The sequence below is a fragment of the Crocodylus siamensis genome, chromosome 13 (genome assembly GCF_052110815.1).
Source record: "Crocodylus siamensis isolate JL-2025a chromosome 13, ASM5211081v1, whole genome shotgun sequence".
Classification (NCBI taxonomy): domain Eukaryota; kingdom Metazoa; phylum Chordata; order Crocodylia; family Crocodylidae; genus Crocodylus; species Crocodylus siamensis.
Genome location: NC_143407.1, coordinates 3,170,822 through 3,191,031, shown reverse-complemented (window position 1 = coordinate 3,191,031; position 20,210 = coordinate 3,170,822). Strand labels below are relative to the sequence as shown.

Sequence of the window (20,210 nt, the reverse complement as noted above, 5' to 3'; positions counted from 1 at the left end):
TTCTTCACTACTACCACAGAGACATTTCTCATGCCAAAAATCAAGGCGAAGTGGCCTGTGCTGAGCAATGTGCTGCTGTGGTTAGACCGCTACTGGTAACGGAGCTAAATCATTTAGAAGTGCAGCACGGCTGTGTAGCTAGTGTAGACATGGCCCCCATCCCAAACCAGGTGGTCAACCTGGCCAGGTAGCCAGAGAAAAGCATGACTAGTACTGTTCAGGTAAACCAAGGAATCCCACTTCTTAGTCCCATAAATTCATCTCTGTTTTCTTTCTTATTTTATTTCATTTTCCTTCTTTTTTAACATTTTTCTTGCTCCCCTTCTCCCAGTGGAAACACCCTCTGCCCCTCCTCCACCTCAAGAATACAGTCCCCTTTTCTGTTTTAAGACACAGGTCAGATCTTGATAGTGACTGAGAGACACCTTCCCTCCCACATCCTCCTCTGTTTGAGACAGTGGAGCGAACTTATGGCAACCAGACTCATTACTTACGTTGAAATTAAATATTTGGAAAACGTGAGCTAGTCTTGCAGCCATCTTAAATTAATTTTAACATGTGGAAACAAGACATCTGGCACCATGTGACCACCAATCCTTCAGCAGCCCAGAAACAAATGCAGTGCAGACCAGTTTGGGAATTTACCTCTATAATAATATACAATCCATAACTTGGGCAGGGGGCCGACCGTGTCATGAAGAAACCAAGAGACCTAGGCTTTGTTTCTAGTTATGTCGCTAACCCTGCGGTCTTCGGCAACTCAAAAACATGGATGAATTCCTACATCTGTAAAAAGGAGACGCTTCCTTTGTAAGACATGGATCCTCACCTCAAAAAACACCTTGGAAGTGCTATATATTGCTATTCTTTCTTGGTGCAAATTAGGAGTAAATCTGTTGGCAAACATGGAGTACAGGAAAGAACCAAAGCCTAAATGAGGTTTGGAGAGCTGTCAAGTGCAGGCATTGTTCCTTCAATATTTGTAAACATTAAAATAACATATAAAAACGCTGGCTTCTTGGCTTCCTTGTTCTGAATGTTAGAGCAACAAACTTCTCTTGTTAAGAATTCCTTTAGGCTCCCCAAAGTAAAAGTGTGCCAGCTTTTTCCCTTTCGCATGACTATAGAAAAGTAAACTGAATTTTGGCTTATTTTTTCCTTATAGCTGACTATTTAAATACGTTTACTTTACGAGAGAAGTCACTTTTAACAGGCTACCCGCAATGGCACTGACGGAATCAAGAGGTCAGTAAGAATAATCAAGCTACTCAGATTAAAGTTATGGGTTTCTATTTGGATACCACCCTCACACATCTTACCGAAATATGACATGCAACAAACTTCCGCACTAGATTGTATTTAATTGTATGCATATATATGGTAAAAGTTCTGGTAGCTTTTATTTTTAATTTAGGACAGGAAAAAATCCCTGGGAAGGAAACATCTGTTGCAAAGCTAGTCGCTCCAAGTTTATATATAGACTTTTTTTTTGTCTTAATGTGCCTTTTTTTTAAAGCTCACTGGCAAAGTTCTACATCTGTGACAAAAAAGCCTTCATAATATTCCAGTAACATATAGCAAAGGATCAGACTGACACACCTACACACACACACACACACACTTTCCTCCTCAACATAGACAATTTAATCCCTCCATCTTTCTACAATACACAAAGACTCATGGAGAAAAAACAATCCATACGTAGACATGCTCAGTCTTACTTAAAATACTATTAGGGTGAAAACTTCTTTTAAAAAAAATACAGAAGTAGCCAGAAGTGCAATACTGAAATGAACACTTCCAAGAAATCAGTGCACAGACACATTTATAAGGGATTACACACACACACACACACACACACACACACACACACACACACTTCACTTTAAGAAAACGACCGTAAATATCTGGCCACATCCTTAGTAGCCACGTAAAACCTCCTTAAAGATAAAATAGATCTTACCTGACCTTCAAACGTCAATACTTCTGGAGTAAGACTTACATTTCCTTGAAACATTTTCCAATATAAAAACATTCAAAAAATAAATAAAGGGGTGGGGGAGGAACAAAGTGCACGTAAAAGCATGAAAATATACATTAGTTATGTTTGGGGACATATTTTATTTTTTAGGACACAGTAGTTTGCAGAGTAATCAAACCAGGACTCTGAATTTCCCCTGAAAGCAACAGTGACTGCCTTGGTCACAGGTTGCTACAGAAGCGGGTAGCAGGTAAATGCAGAGACTCACGGCAGGGCATGGTCACAAAGAAGTGTGTGCAGCTAAAACCTAAACCACCCCAAGGGAGGCTGTGCTAAACCAGGCAAGGAAAGGGCCGGTGCCCAGAGAAGGGAAAGGAAAAGCCCCAAGCCCCGATTACAAGACTTGCTGACTTGGCACAGACTTCCTCACTTCAAGCAAGGGCAGGAGGGTGGGTGGGGAAAAGCCCAAAGGCGCAGCATCTGGAAATGAACAGGCTCTGGGAGCAATCCAGCGACAGCTCCTATTATTTCTTCCCCTCACCTGCACCTAGATTCATTTACCTGCATCCCCTGCCAAGAAAACCACTGCTCAGCTGGGCCCCAAGTCCTGCCAAAAAGGACGCACCTCACCTGTTCCACCTTGCATGTGAGCCTTTTCCCTGCAGCAGCTTGAGGCCTTGAACCCCGGCAGGGAAATCCACAGTCATGCCTGCACAGCCGCAAGAGCAGCTTCACACCACCGCATAAGGTCACCCGTCCTCTACTGCCAACCGGACCACGCAACGACACTTCACAGCCCTGCCGCAAGCCAGCTCCAGGATCACGGCTCCAGCGAGCGAGGCAAAGGGAGCTTTGCCCGGCAGAGTAAGCTGGGCTGGGCAAGTTGTGGGGAGGAAGAGGAAGGGGCAGGGGAAGCCAGCACTTTGCCATGGTGCCTGGATCCTGCCCAGCGCACCAAGGGGCAGCACGGCTCTGCAGCCCCGGCGCTGTCCAGCGCCGGCCTCGCTCGCTATCTCGCCGCTGTTCGCCACTCAGCCTCTCAGCACCAGGGAGCTTTGCTAGGCACAAGCTGTCTCGCACTTTGCCCATCCTGGCCCCGACAACTGCAGCACGACCTGCTTCTCTGCTCTGTTCTCTCCTCAGGCACGAGGAGCCTGGCAAGGCTCTCAGCGAGCTGCCCCGCCGTTCCCTGTGCAGTCCCATGCTCTTCCAGCCAGCTCCTGCCCCGTCGTGGGCACAGGCTTCTCCCAGGGGTTTATCACTGGCACTTTCCCCGCACACAGCCAGCAGCCCCACCCCACACACGGTCTCTCACCTGGCGTGCTCCCTTTTTTCTTGACCGTTCAAAAAAGAACTCAAATATTACAAAGGAGCAAAAATATTTCTACCTGCTCCTCGTGCTCAAAACAAATTTTGTTACAGCCACGTGACAAACAGTTCCCAGAATGGCATAGGAAGATCCATATGGCACCTAGGCATGCATTCATTACTTACGATGTAGTAAACACCGTCACTTATGAAATGGGTGTACACATCTGTCTCTTCCCATAAAGGTTTCGTATCAAGTGATTTCTTTACATTCAAAGAAGTATTTTAAGTCCACAATCTAGGTTTCAGTGTCACGTTTTATTTTCTGGCAATGTTATTAGGATCATTCTCATTATAGATTCTCAGCAGCTGCTTTTCTGGAAGCGATCTGCTGTGACAATGCATCATACTCTGACAATGCCTCTTGGAGGCATCACTTTTTGGACGGGACATGAGTAAGGTCCTAAGTATATAGCTCTTAGATACTCTGAGCCTTGTGCAAAGAGACCTTTGATCAGCAATGGATTGCTTTCAGCTTGCTAAGGAAAACTAAAACAGCCCTGGAAACAAAAGCTCTACTTACTAAGGACTGCGGCAAAAACAATGCACTGGGCATTATCCACCAAAACTGGTGGTGCCTTTTCAAAAGGAGTAGGACTGCCCTATAACCAAGTGGTCTGAATTATCACCCACAATAAAGCACTTAAAGGCACATTCCACAAAAAGGCCGTCAGTTCCTGCCTGCAGCATTCAGGCGACTACTCTAGTCCATACCCCAACACCTCACCCATGCTAAATAATACTTCTGCCCTTTCCTGGATGCCCTGGTTAGTCTCCAGTCTCTCCTGCTTCATTTCCTCCTATTCTTTTTTACACCCATGTGGGATCTTGACAGAGAGAAATGAGCAGGGCCATCCGGATCTAGGCTGCTGATCTTAATTTGCCTTGGTAAACAGGCTAAAAATAGACCATGGGGCTAAAAATAGACTAAGAATCAACTTGCCACCCAGAGGGTGTGGGAACCTAAACATTTTTTTCATTTCTAATAGTAGTCAGGACTTCAATTAAGTATAATCTAATCAGTCGCATCTAGATTTAAAACATCTTTATTTATGAGCGTTTCTATTGTGCTCATCACCTGGTGACTGTTTCTTTCCAAGTCTGCTGGTTTCACCCAGGCTTACTCACTGTACCGTGCCTAACGACCATTCAAAAAGGAAACGAGTCATCTTGTAATGGAGGGACCCAAGTGGAATCTCAGCTTTATAGGATTTCAGGTAAAAACCCTTGATCCAAGTCCCACGGTACTGTCCTTTAAGCCAATAGACACGACTGTAGACAAGTTCCCATCGACTTTTTACCAGTGTCCTTTCAATTTGCAGGTGTCAAGCGGAACAGTAGCAAAAAAAATGATGGAAGGTGGTGGACCCTTGTGCACACTGACGTTCCCTCTGGTGCTAACAGTGTTCCCAGCCTACTGATAGTCCTTGTAATTCTGTTGCTTTAAAATACCTTAATGCAGACAATGTCGAATGGTCAAACAAAACTGTCGGAAACTATATGCTGATATTTTAAAGTAGCTGTTTAAAAACCATAGAGTTGCTGCCTCTCTGATGGACTGTGTTCAAACTTGACTGCGAATTCAAGTCATGCTGTATTTTTGGAGCTGGAATGGTTCAAGGGATCTGAGAGAAGCAAGATGTGTGTGGTAATATCTGTAATTGAACCAACTTTATAAAAGTTAGTCCAATAGAAAAAAATTAACAAGCACATTTTGTCCCCTGTGAATTCAAGTTCATGACAGCACTGAACAACATGCCAACCAATAAGTCATGTTTAGCATCTTATTAGATATTTTAACTCTTAACAATCACACTTGAGCAATATATTTTCCAATACAGAGAAGCTCCTAGAGCACGGTGTATCTGCACACCAGTGGGTTCTTGTACATATTGAGCGAGAGAGACTACGCAGGAGAGAGTGATGGTTTCTTATGCTTTAGTCATTTATTTCTCTGTACTTGTTAAATGAATGCTAGTGGTGAACTTTCCACTCTTGTACCAGACCCCATTCAGAAGTAAACGAGTTCCTTCCCTCTCACTCCGAGATATGTTTGCACTGAAGGCAAGACAAAATGGGGAGCAGATACCCACACTTTCTGGAAGCCAATTTATATGCATTTATATATACGCACCAGTAAGCGCATAATTTGTTTAACTGCGTAACACAATGCCAGTGCCAGTCTGTGGCCTCTTGTTTCCATTAGCACAAACACCAGTTATTTGCATATTGGTTAAGTGCATAAACATCTTAAATACATGATATTTTTCAGCTCCGCCATCTACTGTGCAACCTAATTTTACTTCAGTTAATGGCATAGGAATGGTGACAGAGAAGCAGCTGTCCAAAGAGCTGCTATTAGAAGCCTCGAAAACAGGAGAGGCTAGTCCATCTGGGGACTGCTAGCTCACGTCATGTTCAAGGCCTAAAATAATCACCCTGCTGGTACCAGTCTAGCTCAAAAATTGAAGACCTGCTATAATTTTAAAGGCTTATAAAGCAGCCCTGAGTCTGACTGCTTATTAGAAGCTTTGAACATGATGGGAGCGATTCAGTTTTACCAAAGCACTTACGATATCCTAAGCAGTGCTCCTTAAGTACCCAGGTCCGCGTACTCAAAGGACTTTGCTCTCTTTCAGTTCAGATAAATGCATCATCTCGGTAACGGCATCACCTTTTTCAGTCAGCAGGCTACAGACTTGGACAGAATAGGCCACAGTATGTTTAAACCAAGTACAGCTTAATGCTAACCAGGACCATTTAGACTGAACTGTTATGGGATATCAGATCGACTGTCCAAATTTCACATGGCTCAATGATGAAGTCTCATTCACATTAGCTGGGAGTTTGTCCAAATATTTAAGGATGATTAAGTTAATTGTCAATGATGCAATAAACATATGGCTGGGAAGTTATCTGCCAGGAAACATGCTTTCTATAAGTACTTTAGCAGCACCACCAAGGCATTCTGCAGGCAGATGGTGTTTAGCAGGTTTCGGCCCAGTCATTTCCCCCTTAAAAAGTTACTTTTTTAGGCAGACTGAAGTCCTCCACTCCCAACATACTCTCAAGGCACCAGACTTACTGACCCAAAGGATATGCAACGCTAGATTAAAAAAAAAGTTGTAGAAAGATGTCTTGGCTAAAACATCACATTTCACACTCAACTAGCTCATTTAATCCAATAATTTCAATGCAAATTTTAAACGCATCTCCCAACTGACATACAAAGCAAATATGAACAGCCCCGTTTTACAGATCACAAAACTGAAGCACAGAACAGGACAAATGGTCCCCTGCCCTAGAAATTAAACCTCATTGCTTCGCAGACAAACCAATAAAACCTGGTGTCCATGGATTAGAAAATTACAACAAAAGCAACCCTGTATGTCTATAATGTTTAGACTGTTTAAGACCAAACCACATTAACCTGGTCTATAGAATTATTAAAAATATCCTACACCTCTATTCTAAATAGAAAGAAAAAGGAAGAGACCAGATTAAGTTAAAGATGTGATGGAGTTGCTTTTAATCAGTCAAAGGGAACTGCAAACGCTTCTCTCAAGAGCAGACCCAAATATTCCTCCTAAAGGCTTAGAGATGCAGTTGTAATAACAGGCCTGAGCTTATGAAATCAACTCACCGTTACGCTAGGAGACATAAGATCAAGTCCTGAGAGGTACAAGCCAAACTGAAAGGCCACCAATATTAATAGAGGCTGCATGAGCTCAGCCAGCCCACAGCATTTTTCCCTTTGAGGAGTAGTATAATGGCTCTCCACTTCGGGGGGGAGAGGACGCCCACCTGGACCTACTTTTTACGGTGCTGCCCAGTACTGTGGCACTGTTCCCGTGACTTCCCCCATCTGTTTGATTTATCAAACTTTTAGCAACAGCTCCACATTTAAATTGTAACTTTTTGTGCCAGGGATGGTGTTTTCTTGGGCCTTGGCTTCCAGACATTGCCACAAGCAAACCAACTAATGATGATGATGGTGTACACTTTGACCAAGGCTTCCTCTGTCCAGAGCCCATTGTTCATAGAATCACAGAAAAGGAGGGGTGGCAGGGACCTCAGGAGGTCACTTCTAGTCCAACCCCCTGCTCAAAGCAGGACCAGCCCCAGCTACATCATCCCAGCCAAGGCTCTGGCAAACCGGGTCTTGAAAACCTCCAAGGATGGAGATTCACCACCTCTCCAGGTAATCTTTTCCAGTGCTTCACCACCCTGCTAGTGAGAAAATTCTTCCAAATACCTAACCTCAACTTCCCTTGCTGCAATATTTGAGACCAACTGTTTTATTTCTAGGTTCTCCTAAACCTCCAAAAAGCAGTTGTTTCTCCAAGTCTTATGACATGCACCCACCACTTTTTTCCAGGGAAACATAGTTGGGGCTGGTCCTGCTTTGGGCAGGGCTTTGGACTAGATGTGACCTCCTGAGGTCCCTTCCAACCCTCATTTTCTATGGTTTTATCCCTAAGTGTGTTGTTGGCACATTGGCATTCATCAGAGACCTTTGATCACACACTTATTGCCTCCTCACCTTCCTTGGTGACAAGGGGACAACTAGCCCTCCTGTCCATTATATAAGAGTGCAGCTTCATAGCTCCAGAAATGGTACCAACTAGATATGGGAGGCCCTAGCATAAGCATTATTTCCCTATGCAAAGTAAGAGGTCACTGTACAGGGATAACATGTATTCTTAATTAAGGAAAGACTTTAGTTTGCTCAGACTTTTGTTGGAGCGGATCTCTCCCTCTTTATAGTCTAGAAGAAACAGCTTTAAAAATAGCCACCAATGGGAAATCCATCACTTTGGCAATGGGGTTTGAAGGAGACTAATCTGTCTGAAACGTTCACTATCTCAGGAAGTGTCAGTGCTGTACAGGCAGCCTGGAGAAGGGAGATAAGCATCTGCTTAATAGGCGCAGAACTCCAAAGGTTTAGCTATTGTTTGGCTGTTCACTTCCTCATCACTGGGAAAGGTACAACCCCGTTGCTTACAGCTGCTCTTTGGTTGCACTTGTGTCCATAACAAGAAAAAAAGAAAATCACCGTAGCGTTTAAACATATATCAAACAATAGTGCATGCTATTTAGCATGCACTATTGTTTTTAATCTATTCAACAAGCACTATTTTGAAAGTCTTTTTTCTCTCTAGTCAACTTGAACCGTTTATTGGGAGAAAGCAGTGGTGAATGATGCATTGAGGCTGATCTAGCCAATATGCCTGTGTTATTACTGCCCTAAAAATGCGAACAACAGTCATCTCTTAGCACTTCCCCTCCCTCCCCCAGTCAAGGTGTTAGCTCTGACTTCCTTGTCAAATCCTGAGTTGGCCTCTTGCTGTCTCCTATGGTTTCAGCTAGGGAAGCTCTCTGTTTCTTCATATCCCCTAATTCTTTGTGTAGTGTCACTACATCCTATTAAACAGCTGCTACATTGCCTATCAGAGGCGGCTGCCTTTCAGCAACACTCTCCCTACCATATTTTGCAAATGCTTTGAGATACCTTAAGGGGGAAGATTCTGTACAAGCTTAAGCAGAGATCTCCATGAAGCGTCTGCAGTTAATCATTGTGCCCATCAAATGTTTTGTTGGTCCTCCGATGGACCTGCAGAGATCAGACCCGGATGGCAACTGCCCACAGAGCTGGCATAGCCCATTTTCCCTGCAGGCTGATTAGTTACGACAAGCCAAGTAAAGAAGAAGTAAAGAGAAGTTTTATCTCCACCCTCCGCTAATACATGTCCAGTGAACAGCCCTTAAGGAACAACAACTGCGTTCCTTTCTGTATTCATTTTCTAAACATATTAGTCACTTAGAGACATTTATTTTTTTGGCACCATTTGTTGGCCTGAAACATTTCACTGGCTTAAAATACTCCTTTGTGTTTGTTTTTTCCTTCTTCCTCCCCCTCCCTACCCCGCTGTCCAAACTCTTTAAATATAAAGTGAGCGTGTTTGTCCAAGCGCCGAGCGGGTGTCGTGGACAAGGGGTGACATACTAGAATGATTTAGAAGCTATTTTGTTGCTCCCTTACCCACGAGGCTCCCTTCACAAGCCAGATCCTCCCTTCCTGTCCTGAAGGACTTGTCCGAAGACCAACCATGGCAATATTATGAACTATCATGAAGTCCAATAGTAGAAATTTTTGGAGATGCGTTCTGTAGGTTAAAGAAAAAGTTTTCAAAAGTAACTCGAAAAGTCCTAGTAAGTTAAAACAAACAAACCAACCTACCTAGACGCTTCAGTAATTTTTCACATGACTGGGCTCTTAAAACCTGTGTTTAGGACTAAGGTTAAGCATAGGTTTGCAATCACCGTATAAAAACATACAGCTACTCTATTTAGATGCATGCTGGGTAAGTGCATCATTAGTCTGGCTGCACAATAGGATGCATCCCAGATGTGTTGCCTTCTGCTTCCATAACAATAATCAGTACACAGATAACAACGTGTAAATGCACCAGCCACTTCAAAGCGCAGCGTCCACCTTCTGTACTTTTTCACACAGCTGATGTGCATGAAGTCGCAGGCTTTTCCCGAGTTACAACTGAAAGAAAGTTTACAGAGTAATGGTTAGGGTCTGGGATTTTATTTATTTAGTTTGAAGAAAGATCTGGCCTCTACATACTCCATCTACAGCGTTAAACAGGTGTTTCCGATTTATTACTCCCCTCAACAGGCACTGCTTATGCACTCAGACTCAACAGGTCCTCCCCTCTACCAGGGAGGTCAGCAAAAATATGATTATTCTAATTCTGATGTGTAAAACGTGTACGCTTAATTAAGAAAAAAAGCTTTTGGAAACAAACAAAAACAGACTTATAAGCTGTTATAACTAACAAGTTCAAAGGGTTTTTAAGCAGTGTACCCAGCAAAATGATTCCACTCGGCCTCTATGAGAAACAGGATCATTCAATACAGATGCTGCAGCATCAACATAGAAATTTTGGAGGGGAGAGCTAGGGTTTGGCCCTAGACTTTTTTATTTCTAGATCAGGGATGCTCAAGCCCAAGATCCAACCCCCAGCACCCCGTCATCTGACCTGCAGGGCTCCCTGCTGCCAAATCTCTGGCCCCATGGAGAGCCCTGGACTCTGCACATTAGCCTGGCCCCCGGGTCCAACCCCAGCATGTGGGGCTCAATCCAGCCCTGCACCACTCATCTAGCCTGTGGGATTAAAGGACTGAGCGCTACTACTCTAGACTGTTGGTTTAAATCCAGCCGAGATCAGCAGCAACTGAACGCTGTTACCAATGTACATCAGCACACTGTTTTGGAGGATAGTAATTTCTGGGTCTCGATCTACTTTTCAAGGCATAGCCATCCGTATCATTTGAAGCAGTTTCATCATATCCCACTGATCAGACCACCAAACAGTGGTCCAAGGAGATCAAGAATTGAACTACCTGCAAAACGTGCATTTTTTTTTTTTTTTGGATTTCTGAGGTACCTACATTGGCTAGCGGGTGTCTGAGAGCAATTGTGCTGCTACTAGCCATGCCTCTCCTGTGGCTAGAGGACTCCAGTCCCCCAGGGCGTTCGTACAGTTGTTGCCCTTCCTTGCGCTGCAGTGGCACCAGGGGAGAGTTAGCGTGGGAAAGGTAGACAATACGCTGCTGAAAGACACTACCCTGTTGGTCAGTCATTCAAAGGCAAATCTTGCAGTGTTTCAGCAGACGCACTCTTTTTGCAAAGCTTCCATCAGAAGTAATAGTCAACTCCTAGAAAGCAAGATTAAAATAGCAAAAATTACTTTGAGGCAGACATACAAAAAGCCTTTTTCCCTCCAATAGGTCTCTAAAAGGAGAGAAATACTGCATTTCTGGAGACAGGACGGGCAGAAACCAAACAAGTGCTCCAGCCCGAGCAGCTGCTCTCAGCTGAAAACAATTTGTAACATACTGAACACTGGAGGGGGGGAAAAAAAGACGGAGCGGATGCCAGTGAGGTCAACAGCTAGTTGGAGAGAAATGCGGAATAAAAACCTGTGTTGTATTTTAAGTCTCCTTATCTCCGAAAAGTGAGAGGAGTTAAACTAGACCCAGAGAGGCTGCATCTCATAAGAGGTTGGCGTGGAAGCAACCATTTAGCAAACTCTGCAACATCGTTACACAATATGCCCCATTCAGGAAAAAACAGCTGGCTAGTTACGGAGCCCATCTATTGTTTCTGTCCAAGAAAGAGACTTTAATGAAACCTAGCTGAAAAGGGTTTTTTTTCGGTTCCTGTTAATCCAAGGACATTCAGAGGAAATCAGCGGTATTGGAGGGATCTCAAAAAGGGAGAGATTTTTGCATTTATTTGGAACGAAGAGACCACATCCCTTCCTTCTCCAGTAAATTAAAAACATCACATGGGGCTGTTCCTTACAGTTTAATGGCTCATTTTTTTTTACAAGATGTGATCCTAGAGCTATTTCCTCTCTTCTGGGAGCGCCCGTGCATTGAGATAAATATACAAAGCATGACAAGTTTGCAATGACATAACTCCCAGGGAAAGTTCGATAAGGGAAAGGACAGACAGAAAGGCAGAGGAGAGGACAGAGATAAACTGGTCACATTGTCATTACTATTTATCACTACATTTGGAACGTGTCAGAGTCTCATTAACCTGGCTGATTTCACTGACGGCTCTTCATTGCTGCAGCGTCCAGAGTACTTAACTATAATAAACAGCAGCACAACAACACACCAATAAAAATCATTAAAGCATAAGTCTTGTAATTTAGTACACGGATTAGCTTCTCCATCCAGATCTGCAGATTGCTGATTGCAATTTATTTCCCCATTTATGGGTGTCATGTGAAAGCGTGAATCAGATTTATTACTCAGATATTCCATCCATCACTGTTACAGTCAGTCTTACTGGTGAACCAAGTAGATATTACTGAAGACAGATAAGACTTGCTTAATTTGACCTTAATTTCTGATAAACGTTATTTGCAAAACCATATATTTTACACAGCAAAAAATGGCAACTTTCATAAAATGGTTAACTGTACTGTACTGGCAAATATATTTTGAGCGCATCCATAAAATGGGCCACCTCTAACGGCTTCAAATTGACAAATAATGTGTTTTATATATTATGTGAATACAAGAAGCACGTGTAATTTTATTTATGCTAGAAAATATTTTGATCGGCAAAAACTCCAGCACTGGCAAAAGCAGAGGGCATTTCAGGTCACAACTGAGATGCATTGGCTGAGCTACGTGGAACAGTCTAGAGCTAGACTAGCAGGGGGTAACAAAATCCCAAAGAGATGCACAAAGGCAGATATGCCCATGTTGTTGTATGCATGTTGCAGGGGTTGTCGGCATGTCCGGACACAGGTATGTCCGTGGCGGTCTCAACAGCTGTTCTTGGCAGTCGCAGAGACTCATGTTTCAACTAACAATGTTCCCATGATGGCACAGACATGGCCTTTCTTGTCAGTCACTGTCTTAGGCCCACAGACTGAACAGGAATGCAAAAACTGCCATATCAGACCGATGGTTCAAATAATCCAGTGTCCTGCTCTCCGGAAGTGATACGCAGCGCAGGGAACAGTTTAAGAAATGGGGCATGTGTAGAGTGATCCAGCCCCGGTTTGTACTCTCCCATACGTTTAAGGGTGTCCTAAACCTGATGATATAACCCCAAATGTGTTGTTTAACAGCCCCTGATTGTCCATAAATTCATCTAACCCCTTTCTGAACCTGGTTATACTGTGCTATACACCACACCAAGTCCCATGGCCACTGAGTTCCACAAATTGCGGTGAGTGAGAAAAAGTGTTTTTCTTTTTGTTTTAAATCTACTGCTTGATAAAGCACATTGGGTACCCCCTAATTCGTGTGTTCTGAAACAGAGAAGTAGCTCTCTATTCACTTTTCCCCGTGCAATTCATGATTTTATAGACCTCTGCCATATTCCCCTTCAGTCATTTCTCCCTCTTTGAAGAAGACAAATGCAAATCTTTTCAGTCCTTTGTCGTCTGGAAACTGCTTCCTCCCCCTGATCATCTTTGTTTCCTTTCTCTGTTCCTTTGAGTTGTACCGTAACCGGTTTTTAGATGAGGGGACCAGAGCTGTACACACTGCTCAAAATGTTGATGCCCTGGGTATTTGTACAGGGGCATAGCGAACTATTGGCGTGGTTTTCAGTTCCGTTCTCAACAATTCCTGACACCGCTTGTCTTTTAGCATGTTATGCACTGTGGCATTTCCATCAACACCATATTGACTGCATCCCCTCCTTATCCCCATATAACAGAAGAAATCCATCAGCTCAGACGCATGATGTCCCTGCACAAAACCCCCGTTGACTCTTCCCCAGAATATATTTATTTGTGGCTGACTACTAATTTTGTTTTTGATAATCAAGTCAACGAGTTTCCTTGGAGCAGAAGTTAGGCCAGTATATAGTTTCCCGGGCTGCTTCCTGACATCCTCTGTGATAGGGCTCGATGCAAAGAATTCATTTATCTGCTCTCCTATGGCCTGCTCTGGCCTCTGAGTGCCCCTTTTCCACTTTGGTCATCTAATTCCCATCACCTCTTCTCTTACCTGACTTCCTGGCAGGCTTTCAGCTTCTGATTAGTGTTGGCAAGCCAGTCAATTGACCAGTTAAATATTGCCCATTAACTGCATATTTGTGACCGGTCAAAGATGATTGCAATTTTACAAAAAAAGGGTTTGCTTTTTTTAAATCGTTTTCTGGACAAAAGTATGATTTTATTGTTTTTGACACATTTCTTAATGGAAAATGTATACTCTTTTCTGTGTATTATTTGGACCTATTGGTATTTTTTTTTTACAATTTTTGAGTGATAGTTGACAAGTTAATCAAGCAATCAAATACCTAACCCCACTTCTGATGGGTTAAAATAAAACATTTGAGGAGCTTTAATGACTTTAGTAAGATGCTCCACCGATCCGTTCCTGGCCTGCCTTATTGTGGTTTCACGGTTAGCTTACCAGAGTTTATGCACCTTTAATTTTCCCCACGAGGGAATGAATGGATGAAGCAATGCTATCTTTTTGCCTCAAACAGAGCTAGTTCCCCCAGCAGTCAACCACCCTGTAGGGGGAAAAAGTGCATGGAGGATGATTATATGATCTAATACTGCCCTCTCATGGTAATCTTAGTTTTTACAGGTTTTTAAAAAAATAAATAAAGCTCGTTATTTACTTACAATGTAATGCTTAGCCAGCAGTGGGCATCCCAGACACTTGCACGTAAGCCTCTAGAAAGGTGTGGTCTTCTCTGACTCTTTTCACACGTTGTCTCCCAAGCCTGACGTGACCATTAACTGATATTGAGACATTACTTAAGGTACCCTGCAAGATCGAAATGGGAATAGTTATCATCTGATACAGGAAAATTGAGACGTAAGGAGATGAAGTGCTTTGCTAATTAACACACTGAACCAGTGCCAAAGCAGGGAAGAAAACCCAAAAGTCCTGATTCTAGCTGCTGTAAAACAGTGCCTCTTTTGCAGTACGTGACAGTCATTTGAAATGCACACACGTATTTCCAATTATTTCACAAGGTGCTTGACAAAGTTCCTAATATTTCTTAAAATGACAGCATTTTTCCATCTTATAGTTTGTTCTAGCTTACTGGGATTTAATCCTGGAAGCCTGCCACTATTAGGGGTTCCTTTCCCAGTTGAGTTCTTGCTACTTTGACTAGCACCATGGACTGGATAAGAGATGAATCTGGAGAAAGATATACCCAAGGACCCATTGCACTACTCAACCCTGTATTGTAGCAGCATGCGGTCATTATTAACCGCACCGTAAGGCACAGGGTCATAGAAAAATAGGCTGGAAGGGACCTCAAGAGGGGCTGGGAGAGACTTAGAATAACCCTTTGCTAAGTTGGGATCATCTTGTTGGAAATGTTCTAGTCCAGCGTTTATCCAATGGCTTATAGACCTGTATGTAAACCTTCCCCATATAAAAAGCCGGGTGGAACAGTTTACTTCCATTTTTGGGCACCTAGCTGCAAGTCTAGCCTTAGGTCACATGGGAGAAAGAATTTGGGTGGTTTTACCCAAGTCCCCCTGATTGTTCACCTTCGCCATGTTTCAAGAAACCCATGCAGTGCAGTCTCTGCACAAGAGATATTTAGGGTTCAGCAGCGAGGTGATAGTTTAAAAAAAAAAAAAATCTTGTCACACTTACCAGCATCTTGGCCAAAATACAACTCGAGTAACACTCTTCCACTTTCAAGTTCTTCATATTTCCCATTGGCTACAGTACTTATTCCTTCTCACAAACCTGCTATGTGCTATTAAATAGCTATCAAGCTCCTCCCTAGAGTTGGCTGCATTTCAGAAGTTCAAGTAAAACCCTTCAGGAGAAAGCCACTAAGGAAATATAAGAATAATATGCTATAAAAGGCCATTGCCTGATTAAATGGAAGGAAACCTTTCTGGACCTCATGAATAAAAAAATGACACGGTATTTCTTCAATGAACGTTTCCCTCTGTTAAAACGTAGGAGCGGGAAGGCAACTCTCAGTGATTTGGCGTCTTTGAGGGGCCTATCAAGCCCTTTTGCTGGTGCTTGAGGGGTCCATCACAGACAAATTTGATCAAATAGATTTTAATGCACTTGTTTGAAAACTTGAGGGAAAGAATAATCGATCAGCCAAGAACCTAATAAGCTGTAGAGAAAGTATCAGCTAGCCTGGAAGACTGCAAAAAATTGCAAAATGGCTTTATATAAACCTGAAGCGTAACCGGTGTTTGTGTAACTGCTGGAAGCATCAATGACCTATTGCAGCCCAACACACCTGTTAAAGGACAGGAGTAGCCAAGGTCATCTCCACCCCCTTTCCCTGCAGCTGCTGTAGGCACTAATCATGGCGCCTGGCTGCACAATTCAAGCATTCCTTCTTTGAGAGGTATTTGGATCTGGGAGCTTTGGTTCAGCCTTATCTACGAGACCCAGCTTCAGGTCAGCGCATCTTTAAGTCACTGCAACGGGGAACGTTCAAACAAAGCTCTGGCGCAGGGATAGGCGACCTTCCAGGAGGTCTGGAAATGCACCCAGAAGTCCAGACGCTTGGCTCAATCTCAGTCAAGGACTAGAGGAAACATGTCAGACTCAAAAGTTCTCACAAGAACGGGCTTTCTTCCTGCTCCTGTTGAGGCTTCAGAGTCTGACTTTCACACAAAGGGCTTCACGCCTCCAGTCTCGGCCAAAACATACCATAAAAGCACGGAGACCAACAGCCAAAGTGCAAAGGAACTCAAAAGTTTTAAAACAAAAAACTGTATCAAAACTTTGAAAGGGCTGAGTACTGGGTGGAGTTTAGTCTGGTTGATAATAAAATGGAGCATCTGAAGAGCACTTTCCATCCGTAGACCGCAAGACACATTAGAAACGAGGCTGGTGTCAATTATCGCCGTATGGCTGAGGGGAAATGGAAGCACTAAACGGGAAAGCAACTTGCCAGGATGTCACGGCTGGCCGGCGACAGAGACGGGAGCAGACGCCGGGTCCGATTCCTGGGCCCCGATTCTGTTCTACTGCAAAGCGTTGGCTCCCTGACCAACAATCCTCTGCGCTCGCCTCTTTTTTCATGTGTTTGCCTGAAAATGCTGTAGATGGAGTTTAATTTAATGTTGCTTGTGCATTAAAAAGAGAAAGTGCCTGAAAAACCGAACAGTCAAGTGAGGTAGTAACTATGATCATTAGACATAATTGGATAGTCTGAGATCATTGGAGAAGCAACATTAAGCAGGATTAGAAAAAAACCCCTACCCTGCCATCATTTTCGAGAAGAAAGTCCCCTCTGGCTGTAATTTATGTAAAGTAAGCACAGTGTAAAAGCAATGACAATATTTTTTCCGAGGAGAAACAGAGCCTCAAGATTTACTGTTCAGAGCAGACATGCGGTATCAGTTAAGTTTCGGACTCACTAAAATGGCTTTTGTAGCTCATCAGCTCCCGGCTGCAGTCACTGTGGGTCCTGCCAGCTTAACAGGGCAGGGCTCACCACCTCTGGAGAGGAGCAGTCAGTAGTCAGGACTGGGTCGTGCTGCAGCCCGGGGCCAGACGGCGCTGTCATGCCAGAAGAGCCACCTTTCACACGAGCCATAAAGCCAATGGCAGCCGTGAAAGATCCCCTGGTACTTTTGAAAATGGTACAAATTAAAAAGGACCCCTCCTCCCCACCACACCGTTGCTGAGTGGAAGCAATGCCAAGTTTTTGCCAGGAAACGGGGTACAAAAGGGTGGAGCGCTTCACCTCTCAAAAGGGCTGAGCCATGAGTCTTTACTAAGAACAGCTATATCAGCATACCCGGTAGCGAAGAGTCAAGTAAAAACAGAGTGCCTGTGTTTGGTACTGGAGACACGAGACGGTTTCTTCTCATGGACCTGCGCAGCAATTATGAACACATCCTTGCTCTCCAAAGAGCAGCTGCAAAGCATCACATACAGACAGAGGATTGATTTTCTAGGCCTTCAGGTGTCCTGCTGATGGCGGGTTTCGATGCGTCTCGGCACGGTTTAGACAGGGAAAGAGGATGCTCACGTTCCGGGCTCGTAACGTCCAACTATTCCACACGTACTTTGCTTATATAGGTGGCATCAAAGAAACTGGTACTGGCTTCCGAATACTCAACTCATACCATTGCATGGATGCGTGGCATCACCCTTCCAGGGTAGCACTGGGGCAACGTCTGGGGGACATGTTGTAGCACTGGAAGACCACCCCTAAAATTATCCTCTCAGCCACACCAGTGATAAAGGGTAGTATCAGAACTTACATTGAAAATGGGGCATGGTCATTCAGCTCAGACTGGACTAATGAGATAGTATATCATGTTTAATTGATTTTCTTTAAAGCGCGGCCCTTTCATAGACTACCAAACTTGTCTTGTGCATGATCCGGCTGACTGGATGATTCAGTAGACGCTAGTTTTTATCGTTTAGAAGTTTAATTTTCAGTCCAGGCACGGGCAGTAGAAACTTGGAAGCTGTTACCTTCTGCGAGCTGTTGGGTTGGTCTAGGGAAAATTACTGCTAGTCTCAGTCTTTCTCAAACAACTACGCACCCCCATGTCACCACAAAAATTAGACCCTGTGTAGATTTTCACATGCTAGCTTTAATTGAGCTAGTTCATCTACCAGTAGTAATCAAGCCTAAGTGGTCCTTGATTTTACAATGGCTAATTACCCAAATAAGGTCCTAGGGAGGATTGTACAGCCCATGCTGCAGCTCCTACTGCGACGGCTTGGCTGCTGTTGGGACCAATGAAGGTGGGATAAAATGAGGGTGGGCACACCTGCATATGCTACAATCACACCTCTTCTGATACCTCCTCTACAGATTTGCTTTATAGCTCCATTACTACACTATGGGTACGGCTATCATTACCTCTTGTCCTCCAAAACCCACCACACAGATGACAGTAAAAGAAATCGCTATTCAAAATACCTTTTCCATCTTGTTTTTCAAGTTGTCTTGCTGGGGTTTTTTGGGGGTGGGAGGTGGGTGGGGTGGCGTAGAGGAAATCAATGACTCTCTTTTTCCCTTGACTCTTGAAGCAAGGATGCAACAGCAAGACTATACCGAATTCCCAGTTAGATGACCTGAAAAAAAAAAAAAGACAGGGCTGTGTTAGCAATTATAAACACATTGCTAAATTCAGACACCACTTATTTATTGATGTGTGTTTGTACAATAGCAGCGGCTGGGAAAGCTGCAGACTCCCAGCTACCTTCTGATGGCACATAATAAGCACAGACAACATGCAGACCTACAGTGAATAATAGAACAAAAAGCTTCTAGAGGCACTGAAAATCAAAGCGCATAGGCAATCAGATGCTATCCTGGTAAACCTCCCGGGAACGGGAGCGAGGGGCATCTTAGGAACACAGCACTTACCAGGGAAGGAGGGAAGTGTTACAGGAAGGTTATGTTAAAATCTAAACATTCATGGAGAGAAAAGGGGAGCTTAAAATTTTGCCTAGGGTTTCCGAGTCCAGAATTGCACTGTACCATATCGTATTCTTAACAAGGCCAGCTATCATAGCACATCCAGGTTATCATGACATGGAGACCACAGGTCAAACCCAAGACTATATTGACAATTCAGGAAAAACAAAGTCCCCGTGACAATGCAAAGACCTTTCTAGCGACCGTAAAGTGGTTTTCTAGCGACGCAGAGTAGGACCTGTTCGTATTAGGGCAGTGCATAGGGGCCACCATCAAATATTAGGGTGTGAAGTCAGGCTTTTGCACTACAAACCAGGTGAAACTGAGCTTTTGCATGTTCTCAACCTAAAATCCTGCTGTAACAAAATTGGGAAAAGGCATATTTTTATAAATTCTATTAAAAAAAAAAATTAAAAACTCTTGCCCTTGCTCTAGGACAGCCATGGGACTGGCTCAAGTTCAAACACTTAGAGCCTTTCTTATTTTTTTTTTTTTTTATGATAAGCAAATGAATTTAAAAAAAAAAAAAATGAAACATTGCAGGCAACAATTTACAAACAAATGATAGGAAACATCCACAAAGGAAAAACTGTTGCAAAAATATACATGAAGATACGCCCAAACACCTATAAATTGGCTGCCAAACATCTTTTGACATATATCTGCTGTCCAATGATTGGGAAACGTCAGCTATTTTTAAACTATATATTTAACCTTTCTTTTCTTTGGTGAGTATTTCCAATTAAATGATTATGCATGCAGTGCTTATTCATACACTGAAGTTCACGTAAGTGAGATTAATCCAGTTTGTCACGATGATCTTTTCCTTTCTGCTGTTGGTAACAGCCTCTCAAGAAAAATGCAATTTTAAAACATGTAACAGCTAGACCTCGCCTTTCCATCAGACTCTGA

The 20,210-nt window shown here is 43.4% G+C and overlaps 1 long non-coding RNA gene across 1 annotated transcript; it reads right to left on the bottom strand.

Annotated features, from left to right (window-relative positions):
* Positions 1-9,406: 9,406 nt before the first annotated feature.
* On the bottom strand, positions 9,407-18,919 carry LOC149853673 (uncharacterized). The gene is made up of 4 exons (XR_016439026.1): positions 18,798-18,919; positions 14,536-14,680; positions 10,814-11,080; positions 9,407-9,905 (listed from the first exon to the last, which is right to left on the bottom strand). It is a non-coding gene; the product is annotated as an uncharacterized LOC149853673 (long non-coding RNA).
* Positions 18,920-20,210: the final 1,291 nt, after the last annotated feature.